Source organism: Corylus avellana, chromosome ca8 (genome assembly GCF_901000735.1).
Source record: "Corylus avellana chromosome ca8, CavTom2PMs-1.0".
Lineage (NCBI taxonomy): Eukaryota > Viridiplantae > Streptophyta > Magnoliopsida > Fagales > Betulaceae > Corylus > Corylus avellana.
The window spans coordinates 25,001,436-25,014,573 of record NC_081548.1 but is presented as its reverse complement, the minus strand read 5'-3'; positions in this window follow the sequence as shown (position 1 = coordinate 25,014,573).

The window sequence follows — 13,138 nt, the reverse complement described above, 5'->3', positions numbered from 1 at the left end:
TTGCGATTTTGATGTCCTTCACAACGGCACTTGAGAAGTTGTTCTCTTTATTATTGGATTTTAATCAAATAATTATTTTAAAAGTTATATTATTATTATTATTATTATTATTATTATTATTATTTTAAAAAAAATGATACTGGCCATGTTTCCCTATCATACTAGACAAGTTTCCTAATGTTAGGAAATTGAAAATACTAATTCAAGCCTCATGGATGTGGAAGGAGAAGCGTGAAGCTAAAGAAGTACGTAGTAGTTTCTTTTCCAAGCCTCGACCATTTAGCTCATATTGAAATATTGAAATTTCAGAATTGCAGAATGCTGCCTGAAAATCCGAATTCATTTCTATTGAGAATCACCGACCAAGCTAACCTTAACACTTAACAGGTGTTGTTTCTAAAGTTGGTGGTGGCGTTAAAATGCTAGGAGAGCTTCCCAATCTTACGGATACTGAAATTGGAAGAAAATTATAATCTATCTTGTATTAGTATTCACGTCATTGCAGATTCGTTTCCTCAACTCCATGTCCTCAAATTAAGTAAATTGAGAATTGAAGAATGGAAACAAGAGAGAGGTGCAATGCGATTATCAAGTGTTGCGATCAATTTACAAGCCCACCAGATCTATTGACTTTGACCACTTTGCAATCTGTGGAGGTGATACAGAGTCCAATATTGGCTACAATGCTTCGTGATCAAGGATTGAGATAGCCTGCGTGCAGGTATTCCCTCTTTTCCTTTTTAGTTCTATTTTTCATTCGAATATGTACATTTGCTGGAAAAAAAAAAAAAAAAAAAAATCATAAAGTGAGGATTCTCTTGGTAAATTTATCAATTAATTTAATTGCTCCTTCTGTATCTTTTCTAAAATTGTTTATTAACATGATGACAGAGAACTTCAACGGTGTTCCTTTCCATTGCTGTTGTCCACTTCAATTGCTATTACGAGTTACATGCGTGGATAGCTGCCCCCATGCTCTTTGTTTCCTGGTTGGTTTGTTTCAAGTTTCAATGTCTTTCAATAATTGGAGTTTGATAGTCATTTCTGCTCATAACTTTGAAAACTACTTTTGTTTTCTTAGTTTTATTATATTCTTCTTTGTTTTACATTTTGCGAATGGCCTTCCACTAAATAAACCTGAAAATAGAACTTAGATTTATTCATGCCAAGATAACTTTAGTATAAACTGGCAATCTTTGGTAGAGAACTTTTTTCATGTGCTCTACAATAAGACCTAAATTTGTTCGCTAAAAGAAAAGAAAAAAAGAGTCTGCTGAGAGAGAAGAAATTACAAGTGTTTGGGAGAAATTGACTAGTTGCTACAATTTTAGTAGGAAGATTTGCTACTGATAAGAGCATTATTAATTTACACTTTTGATCTCATTTTTGGTTGTTTTATGCATAATCCTAGAATTTTTAAGCGGGCATTTCTAAAAGGGCAATATTAGGTATTCTTCTAGTGTTCTCCTGGTGTCCTCCCAACTGTGAAGTGACTTTTAAAATTATCGTTGAATTTGAGATTATCATTATTGACTTTTAATCTATTGGTGGTTTTAAAAGTCACATCACAGTTAGGAGGATACCAGGAGAACACTAAAAAAATACCTAGCATTTTCCTTTCTAAAAACTCGAAAGATGAAGCCCAAAAGATTATGGTGCACTAGATTAACATTAGCATCTAGGTTTTCAAAATAACTATGGCCCGAGGCCCAAATACAACTTTTGTGTATGTATGTGCTGTCTTACTGGTTTCTAAAGAAACAAAAATTATTTCCCTTGGACCCTTCTCTTGTTCTAAGACAAGACATTATCTATTTAGTCAGTTTAAATGATTACCCGCCGGTGACAAATGACAATGCCATCAAGAGGAATGAAAGGTCTCGACGCGCATGAACTTTACTTTTGAGATGTAATTAGGATAGTAAAACAAGTACAAATAAATGACAACTTCGTGTGTGTTTGTTTTACACGTGTTGTCTTGCAGACTTTTGCTAGGTAAACTTCTATTCAGGATTATTCATGGGGAATCAAGTGCCACCAGTACATTAAAAAGCAAAAAGTGTTCTTTAACGGTTTGGTTGATACAATGATCATGTACACCAAATGTTCGATGTCGTTGGAGACTTGTAAAAAGGTTAAGGGTTAGACTGATACACCAGTAATTATGGGTATAATCACTGTCGATACTTAAGTTAGAGAAAGAGAATTTGAATACAAGAAAAAAATATATAAAACTAGCATATAAGTGATGTGGTTTGTTTTGCCTATTGTAGAATTTTCCGTCCTTAGGTGGTAAGTGGGCTTGATAAGGCAAATGCGAACTGCCACAAGAATATCCATATCGAATACGTGGTGTATCTTCATAATTTAATTTTATTTTTAACGTTAAATTCGTAGGCCTTTCTTCCTTAGTAAATGGGTTTGGAATTGCAAGGCATTTAAGACTTTATACCTTGGTTTCCTTGGAGAGAATATCATAAACTGGATAGGTGGTTCAGTTGATGAGTTCCAAATCATTCATCGTCTGAATTGTATCCAATAAATCCTCAATGACCATCAGTTTTGCGGATCAAGATTTCTTACAATTTCTTTGAAATTGTAGATTATCAAATTATGTAATTTAGGTCGTTTTTAGGTATCGAAACACTTGAAAAATGCTATATATTAAAAATGTGGCATGTTATCAAGGTAACTAAAAAGAATTTTCCTTCCAAAATGCTTCATCTTCACTTTTGTAGAGACATTTTCTTCATAAAATCAAAAAACAATTTTTTGCTCAAAGTTTTTTTACAACATAGAGAACAAAAATCTCATGAAAATATACTCAATTTTCAACTCTAACATACCATATTTTTAATAGGTGGCATTTTTTATGCATATCGAATAGTTATTTTTCATAATTTTATGCTTTAAGTCATGGCCGTCCGGGCGGCCAAAAGTCCCGTCCGGACGGGCCGCCATAATGTTTAGGGTTTTCATGTTTTAGGGTTTCGGTGCCGTAAGGTTTCACTCATTTATGTTGTGGCCGTCCAGACGGACTTATGCCGTCTGAACGAGCTCCGTATAAGTCCAATTTCGAGTTTATTTCATATTTTAATTAGGTTTAGGGTTTGGGGGCCTATAAATACATGCTTATAACATCTAGAAACATAGTTGTTATTTTTAAATCAGTTTTGTTCAATAAGAAACTTCAGAGTTGAATGTTCTTCTGTTCTCCTTCAAAACCTAGAGAGCATCTAGCTTTATGAAGAAGATTTCCTTAGATCATTAATAAACTCAAGATCTAGAAGTACATATCTGCTGCTTATTGATGTTCTTCATTGCAGAACATTAAGTCACGCTGTATCAATTTTCTAATCGTTTTGATGCCTAAAAATGATCAAAATTGCATAATTTAAGAATTTACTATTTTTTAAAAATCATAGGAGATCCTAATCACAGTTATGCATACCTTCAAGGATCAAAACCGCTAAGAGTGATAAAAGCATGACACAAAAAATAGTGAAAAATAATATTCGTTAAGATTATGGGGTACTTCATGTTTTTTTTCTTTCTTTTTTTTTTCACTATATAAAAGTTATTCCTTTTATTTTTAAATGTTATCTCTTTAAACTAACATCACAATTTTAGTGTTATTGACCCACTACCAAGTCTTTCTTTATACACTTATACCCAAAAGTCCTTAAAACGTACAACTCAACTCGGGCAGCCATTGAGCATGAAAGGCAGAAGCTACCCAAAATGCGTATCTTTTATTTATCAAGAATGGGTCTTGTTATATTGTGAAAGGGATGTGGTGGTGGAAGGCTGGAACTGGAAGCAACTTTCTTGAGCCTCTAAAATACATTATCAAAAAATTAAGAAACAGAGTTAGTGTACGAACATATCTTTCCAAAATCAGTGACGTCAACAATGGCGTTTTCTGAAATTCACGTGTTTTAGGAGAAATTGACTAGTGATTATAAATTTAGTCGGAAGATCTGCTAATGTTAAGAACATTATTAATTTACACTTTTTATCTCATTTTTGGTCGTTTTATACACAATCCTATATTTTTTTAAGGGAACATTTCTAAAGCTCAAAGGATGAGGCTCAAGAGACTGGACATGATTCAATTCAAAAAGAACAGAAGAGGATTCGGTTCTTTATAAGAGAATTCAATTCTTTATAACATGAGAGAAAGATGATAATTTCACTTTTTGTTTTAATTATTTTGTCCTCGTGTTATAAGGAAAAAGAACAGGAGAGATTATGGTGCACAGGATTGAAATTTTCACCTACGGCTCCATGCAAACTATTCAATTCCTACAATATTTGTGTGTGCTGTCTCACTGTCTTCTTAAAAACCAAAATCATTTCATCAAAATGCCAATATCTAAATATAATATTTTATAAAATTCGTATGGCAATATCTAAATAGCCTTTAGATCGATCAACCCTTCTAATTATCTCACAGCTTTTTCCACATGGAAATGCAAATCATACGAAACCGGATAAAGCTACGAACACGTGAGTTAACTTCGGAGAGAATTAAAGGATATAATCCCTTTCCTCAAAATGCCATAGAGTATTTTCAGAGAATGAGAGCTTTGTGTGCAATGGAAGGAGAATTGGACAAAGCTCTGGGATCGTGAGATAATGTGGGAAACCTAAGCTGTAAAGCCATGGCCAACGCTGCTCATGAGCTCTCCTCGTTTCTTGCGTATTTTATGTAATTTCGTCAAACACACTTGACTTATCCCGTTTTGTAGCAGAAAATCCGGTTCTTAACCTGCATTAATTAAGATTAATCAAGAATGATTAAAAAAGAAAAAATCTCTCTAAAATCTTTTGAAAAAGGTAGAAGTTGATCATCTATTTATGAGCATCAGATATAGGGTGCGTGATTCGCATGTGAGCATTTTTTTTTTTAATAATAATTTATCACTTGCAATTACAACTTTATAATTCAAATATTAACTTTTGTTTGACATATACAACAAACAAGAACATAAGAGTTCCTTTTTTGTTACATGCAATTTCGGTAAACATATGTACATGTTTGATCGTGTCTGTCTTTCACAGATCTACATTAATTGTTAAGATTATTTAAATGGGCTTTATTTTAATAGTACCATTCTGGAATGAGTCCAAGTTAATTTAATATTCTGGTGTTCATCATAAATAATTGGGCCTATGTTGGAATAACTAATTAAAGTGTTTTTATATTATATATCCAGGCCTTGTCCATTTCTAGAAGATGACATGGCATACCCAGGTTCTCTCAAGTATAAAGAGCATATGAGTCGTTAGGCTATCGCTTTGTCTTTTTAACTTCTTGAAGCCCAGGTCCACCAGAAAAAGTACATCAATTTTTTTTTTTTTTCTTCCTGTTTTTGGAGTGTTTTGCTTTCTCAGTCATCTTTGAACGTAACTCTACCTTTGGAAATTTTATTTTCCCTAAATTGCTTGATGATTTACTTTGGAGGACAATAATACTACCGAAGGGGCCGAAGGGCCTTTAAGGCTTTGACTGCTAAGAAGCTTAAGAAGTCCAAGAAGCCTTCAAAGTATGTCCAAATCAGGGAGCCTCAAATTAAAAGATGCCCATTTCAGCCAAGTTGATACCAAATACGACAGCCCAGCCCGAGAGCATCAGGCTAAGGGTATACCCTTGCTCAAGAAAAACTCCCTGCAATTGATTTCTCCATTGCTAGCTTACTCAAGTGCCTACTCATTCCAATTTCCGTGCTTGTTTATGGTTCTTTTGGAACCATAAGCAAAACCATTGCCTGCTATTTGGTTCTTTTGGACCTGATCCAAAATTTATTTCTATATTTGTATTGTGTTTACTATTTGGGCTTTGTTGTTGGGTGCTCACTCATTTTATAGTCGATTAATCCTGTAATCTAAAAACAAAAAAAAAAACCATCCTCTTTTTCTGAGGAAGGGATCTTCACATCAATAACAAATTATTGACGAAAGTCCCTAAAATCCTAGATAATAATGATAGGAGGGATGCGATGGGTATATATAAGGAGAGGAGGTTATTCATCTTCTAAAGACATAATTTCTTCTACACTACCCTTTTTATTCAGCTTTTTCTCTCTCAAAAGCCTTTAATAACTTGGGCGTCGGATTGCCCTAGTCCTCTGAGATTGATGGTTTTCTGATGACTCTTTTATTTTGCAGGAACTTCTTTGCCGGCTCGACTGTTCAGAAAAATGCTTTACCATACTCTAAGGAATCTGTAGCATGCTTATGGGTTTATTTAAAATGATTTGTTAGGACTTAGGAGGGGTTATGCAATCTAAGTTTCAGATGTATGTAGTACCAGTACTTGTAGTTTGTGTCTCCATTGGGCAAAAATTTAAGGTTTAAACTGACTCTATACGTTATTTTTAGGTACAAGTAATTGCAGATTCATTTCCTCAAACTCCCAAGTTCTCAAATTGATAAGTTAGAGAATTGAAGAATGGAAACAGCCAAAGAAATGCACTAGCCCACCAAATTTATGGGTTGCGATAAATGTACTTGCCCACCAGAATTATTAAGTTTTACCACTTTGCGATCAATGAACGGGGTCCATAGCCAAAGATTGGCTATAATGTCAATTTTATAAGTACGACTCTAACTCTCATTATAGCATTACTCTCTTAAAATTGCATACAAATTATAATTCTTTGAGAGAAATTGACTAGCACTACACAAAATTGCCGTTTTAGTGACGTGCCTACAATAACATTTTTTTAAAAAAAAAAATTTAACACGTCACTATTAAAAATTAACATGTCACCAATTTAAAAAATCATTAAAAAAATTTTGAGTGGGAGAAAATTAAACCAAAAAAATGAAAAAAAAAAAAAAATTGTAACGTATTAAATGTTGGCACGTGCCACTTAAAAAAAAAAAAAACTTCAATTAAACGTTTGCTGGAGTCATTGATGTTTCCTAAGAGCCTTTTTTTTTTTTTTTTTTCAAGGTCGGGAAAGGGCGAAAGGGAAAGAGCCTGGTTGATTTTGTGGGAAATAGAGCTTCTTTTATAAAATAAAAATTCTTAAGAATTTTAGAAAAAGTTTTGTTTTTAAGCTTATATTAAAATACAGTTTTTGGAAAAAATAAAAAGCATTTTTTTTAAAACAAACATACTTATTTTTACTGGATACAATTTTTTATTTACTAAAAATATTTTTTTAAAGATAATTGTAAAATCAATATATGTGATTGGCCTAAATTCAAAATTGCTCTCTATTGTATAAAAAATAATTTAGAGGTATTTAGGATAGGCCAAAATAACAATTTAGTCTTTACAATCAAATTCTCTCAAAATACTTGACGGATGACATACGTTACTCTTATATATATATATATATATATATATAACAACAAAAATTTAAAACTTAAAAAGTTTTTTTTTTTTAAAAAAAAAAAAAGGTGGCAACTATCCTGATGCTCGCAATTGAGAGCCACAGACATTGGCAAAGTGATTTTAAAACAAAGTAAGGACACAAGCCCTAGAGCCCTGGTCTCATCTTTTGATTATGATAAAGATGAATTAGAAGAACCCATACAGCAGACTATTATAATTAGCAATAGTCTACAGACGCATGCACAATCAGAAAGCAGGCACTAAAGCAAATTAAAAATTAAAGATCAAGGTCCCAAGTACATGTTTTGATGAAGAGCCTAGTGACTTTGATGAAGATATTCTTTCTAAGCAAATGAGTAAAAGTGCCTCACATTATATTAGCCATCTAAAATGCATTTTAAATGCGTTTGTGAACGGTGTCATGCTATATATTCAATATCTATATAAATTATTTACTGGGTTAAATATTAAATACTCCATGGGGTTTTATAACTTTATTTTTTTCTCCTGAGGTGGCCTAGCCACCCCTATGGCCTCGGCCGCCCTCAAATGGAGCCACTCCCAATTTTTTTTGATTTTTTTTTATTTAAAAAAAATACATTTTTTTTTAATTTTAAAAAAATAAAATAAATAAATAAATAAGTGACACGTGTTAACATTTGATTGATCCACGTGGATTTTCGTTAAGTCAACTGACATAAGGACTAATTTGGTCTATTATCAAAATCACATGGGCCTCTTGTGATAAAAATCAAACCCTCAGGGAGAAAAAATAAAATTATAAAACCCCGGGTATTTAGTATTTAACCCTATTTACTATTTCTTTCTCTCCCTCTATCTTTCTTTAATATTTTATTTATTCTTTTTTATTTATTCTTTCCCTCCAACAATTTTGCCTCCTGCCTCTCTCTCCTTTCAAGCAACGATTTGTGTTATTGATTAACATACTTGTGTGCAGATACACATTCTTGCACAGATCTTATTGAGAGTTTATTAAGTTAGAAAAATATATAACCATTTTTTTAAAAAAAAAAAAAAGAAAAAAAAAAGAGCGTTAAAATAGAAGAAGAACGGTTTGAAAGAAATATGGTAAAAAAAAATATACAATGTTCAGAAAAGAAATAAAAAAGTTAAAAATAGTAAAAAAATTAAATAATATAAAAAAAGAATAAATAATCAAATGTATAGTGCATTTCAAAGTACATTAGTAAAACTAAATAAAATAAGTTTTAATTAATATTTTGCATAAAAATTTAAATAAAGCAATGTGAGTGCTTTAGTGTATGACAAATGCATGTGGCATTAAATAATTGTTCCCTCGGTCACTCATTTCACAGAAAATATAACAATTCTAGATTAAATTGACAGGATGAAACGTTGCTCGGCCACTCATTTCCCCGCATGTGAAACTGTTCTACATCTCAAATTCTAACCAAAAGGAATGGCGGAGCAACGTTTGATCCAGTCAATCTAATCTGCAATTATTGTCTTTTTTTGTGAAATTTCCTTCTCCGTCTTTGTCAACAAAGACACAGTGGTAGAGCAACGTTGCTCTACCACGTTGACAGTATCAAACGTTGCTCTACCACTCCTTTGTCAATCTAATCTGCAATTGTTGTCTTTTTTGTGAAATTTCCGTCTCCGTCTTTGTCAACAAATACAGAGTGGTAGAGCAACGTTGCTCTACCACGTTGACAGTATCAAACGTTGCTCTACCACTCCTTTGTCAATCGAAATTTCACAAAAAAGACAACAATTGCAGATTAGATTGACAGTATCAAACGTTGCTCTACCACTCCGTTCCCCGCATGGTTTCTCTTCAGCATCTCAAATTCTAACTAAAAGGAGTGGCTGAGCAACGTTTCATCCCGTCTATCTAATCTGCATTAATTGTTATCTTTTCTGTGAAATTTCCATACGTCTTTGTTGACCGAGAGAACAAGCATGCATTTGTAACTTGTCAATTCCTTCAAAAAAAAAAAAATAATAAATAAAGAGATGCTCTGCGATTTATTTTTTTCTACAATTTACTCTTGCAATTCCTACCATCTTTCCTTTTCCTACCCACCGCCATCTCGAGGCCCGTGTCCCCAATCAACAAAAAAAAAAAAAGGGTATTCTGTAAATCTTTTTCCCAGATCGCAACGTGATGAACAGCCCTGCCTAGCTTCTCAACTCTGAGGACGAGGGCTCTATTTTTTTTTTTTTTTTAATCTATATCATTTAAATTTATTTTTTTATAATGATTACATTTTTTTTTTCTTCTAAAAATTCTATTTTTCAACTTCTGAAAAAAAAAAAAAAAATGTGGACCGAGAAATAATATGAGAAAATTTTGAGAAAAGAGAGGTGTAAAAGAGAAATAATAGGAGAAAATGTTAGAAAAAGAGAAATGTGGAGAAAGAAATAGTATATTAATAAGATGAATGTGTGAACAGTGCCTGTTAGCGGACACTGTTCACAAATGCAACAAAAATATATTTTGCATTTGAGATGCATAATTCGATGGATAGGGTTTTTTTTAATGTTATGCTTATCTGTTTTGGATAAAAGTAAAAAATGGCTAAGCCATTGTGAGTGCTCTTAAGAAAAAAATAAAAAACTATGATTAATTATCTTTATAGTACTTATGATTTCAAGTTTTTATTTTTTTCTATATAGGTTTTAATTTGTATTATAGATAGTTCCTGGCTTATAGGTAAATATCAGTTTAATACTTTCGTCGCCATTCAGTTAGCCAAATTAATTGATTGTCGCGGGTGTGGTTTTGGCCACCCTTGCATCTTTTTGACTACTAGGGGTGGCAGAACCACCCCCTAAGGGCCTTGGGAGTGGTTCGGTCACTCTCAAACCAGTCATAGGGAGTTGCTAGAACCACCCCATGTTAGTTTGACTGACGGAATGGTGACATATGTACTAAACTTGTATTACTTGTAAGTTAAATATCATCTGTGATACGAATTGAAACTTAAGTAAAAAAAAAAAAACCTAAGTACTAAAAAGATAATTAACCGATAAAACTATACTTATTTTTTGTTTTCAATTTTTTGATATTTTTACCTATTAGGTGATTTTTAAACTGAATTAAACAACATTCAGCACATCCCAAGACAATTAAAAAAATAAAAAAAATTGATGCACAATCTCAACATGACATTAAACCTACAGCAATAAACCAACATAGTTGGGGACAAACATTAAAGTCTAAATAACAAAAACCCTACTCATGCCGCAATAGTCTCCACATTTACCATAAACTTATACATAATACAACACCATTACATTTATTATGTGCCCAAGACCTACACTTTTAGGCTCTCTAAACCCCTAATCATCCTTCCACCGAATGAGAGCTCTAGCAGCAGACTTTCCCTTTATTTAAGAAAATCTTAAAAAAAATCACAAAAAATCACCCACATCAGAAGTATAAAATATAATCAACATCAAATGACATCTACAGTGTTTTTCAATACATTGAAAAACACTAAGGCCTTGTTTGGGAAGCAAGATTTTCCAACTCAAACTGAAATTTTTTCTAAATTCATGTTTGGCAATTTTTTAAACTCAATTCAACTCAACTCAAAAAATTTCAACTTAACTCAAAAATTTAAATCCAAATTAATTAAAATTATAAATAAAGATTGAAAAAATAAGGGTAAAGTCCACATAACCCCCTCAAACTACCACTCAATTGACAATGTCCCCCCCAAACTTTCAATTGTGACAATGTCCCCCCTAAACTACCAAAACATTGTCAATGTCCCCCCCAAGGATAACAAAAAGATCAAAATGCCCTTATATATTTCTTAATAAGACAAAAATACCCTTATAAATTAAAAAAATTAAATATTTTTAAAAAACAAAAAATTTTAATTTCAAAAGAACAATTTTTGTTTAAAAAAAAAAAAATTAGTTTTTAAACGAAATTTTTTAATTTTTTTATAAGAATATTTTTTTAAAAAAAAAACACGAATATTTAAAAAAAAAAAAACTGAAATTTTATTTTAAAAAATTTATAGAACAAAATAAAAAACGAAATTTTTATAACAAAAAAAATAGAAAATTTTTAATTTTTTTCTTATAAAAAGGATTTTTTTTTTAAAAAAAAAATTTTAATTTTCTACCCTTTGGATTTTTTATAATTAGTTTTAGGTTTTTTCTAGAAGTTTTATTATTTTTTGTTTTTATTTTAGTAAGGGTAGTTTCGTCATTGGGGGGAGCATTGACAATTTTTGGTAGTTTAAGGGGGACATTGTCATAATTGAAAGTTTGGGGGGGACATTGTCAATTGAGTGGTAGTTTGAGGGGGTTATGTGGACTTTTCCCTTTTTTTTTTTTTTTTCACATCGTCCCAAGTATGGAGGAATTGAACTACCGACCTCCACTTTATTAGCTATTCTCACCGGATTTGAAATACCTCGTACGACAGTCAAGTGAGTTTTGATTAACCATTTTGTATAAAAATATGCATAAACTAATGTGATTGCTCATAATTAGCATTTAATAATATTATACATTTATTTGTTTACTGTTGTTATATAGGAGATCATCTAATTATAACATATAATGGTGCTTAAAAATCTTCTTGAGAGCCTAATGAAAAACACGAAAATAATAATAAAATCAACTTTCTTTCTTCTCCTTTTCTCAGCTAGCAGGAATGTTGCAACTTTTTTCATTTTCCACAAATTGACGTAGATTGATATTTACCCATATTTTCAGTAAAAACAAAAATAAAAAATATATCAAAAATAATATTAAAACAAGGCTATTTGGAGGAGGCGTGCATGATTTGGGTGCAGATTCTTCCACAAAACTGACATATCACTCCTTAAAACAATCCCTCAACTAATCCACGAAAAATTACAGCCGACACATTCAACAACTCTTCAATATTTTCTGTCAGAGTTAATGAGCTTGAACGAGAGCCTGAACCCATCGGGTTTAACTTAATATAATCCAACCGAAATTTAATCTTATAATATCCTTAAAATCCCATACATTCCTCATGAAAAAGTAACACGCTTAATATAAATATTAAAATATTAATATATCTTTAAATGAAGGTTTTAACATTGGACATAAATTTTCGCCAAATCAGTTTGGAGAAAATTTCTTCCAACCTATTTCAATTAGTGACAAGTGTCCTTCAACTTCTTTGAGTTTCTCAAAAATTTCCTATTGAAGTAGGTTGAAGGAAATTTCTACAAACTAGTTTAGAGGAAATTTCTGTCATTTAAAATTAGGAATGATGATCCTCTCCATTTCATTTGACCTAGATAATATCGAGTTAATTATATTTGAGAGATATTTTTGTCCACTCAAAAAGTGAAAAGACAAAAATACCTTTATAATATAATTAACTGGCGATAGCTTTTAGAGGAAGCTCAAGATGATCATGTTCCTAAAATTAGGGAAGGTACAATTTCTCTCCCCAACATCAATTTTCAACAACAATGGCTCTTATGTCAAAGCTTTTAGAGGAAGCTCAAGATGATCATGTTCCTAAAATTAGGTAAGGTACAATTTCTCTCCCCAACAACAATGGCTCTTATGTCAAAGCTTTTAGAGGAAGCTCAAGAAAAGCTTCAATTTTCAACAATTATGGCTATGAAAATCAACAATTATTCAACAATTATAGCTAAAGTGAAAATTGAGCCACAATTATTAAAAGAGCCACCTTAAGACACAAAGACTTTTGAGCTAACGTGGAAGCTCAATAATGGCTTTAATTTTCAACAATTATGGCTATGACAATCAACAATTATAGCTAAATTGAAAATTGAGCCA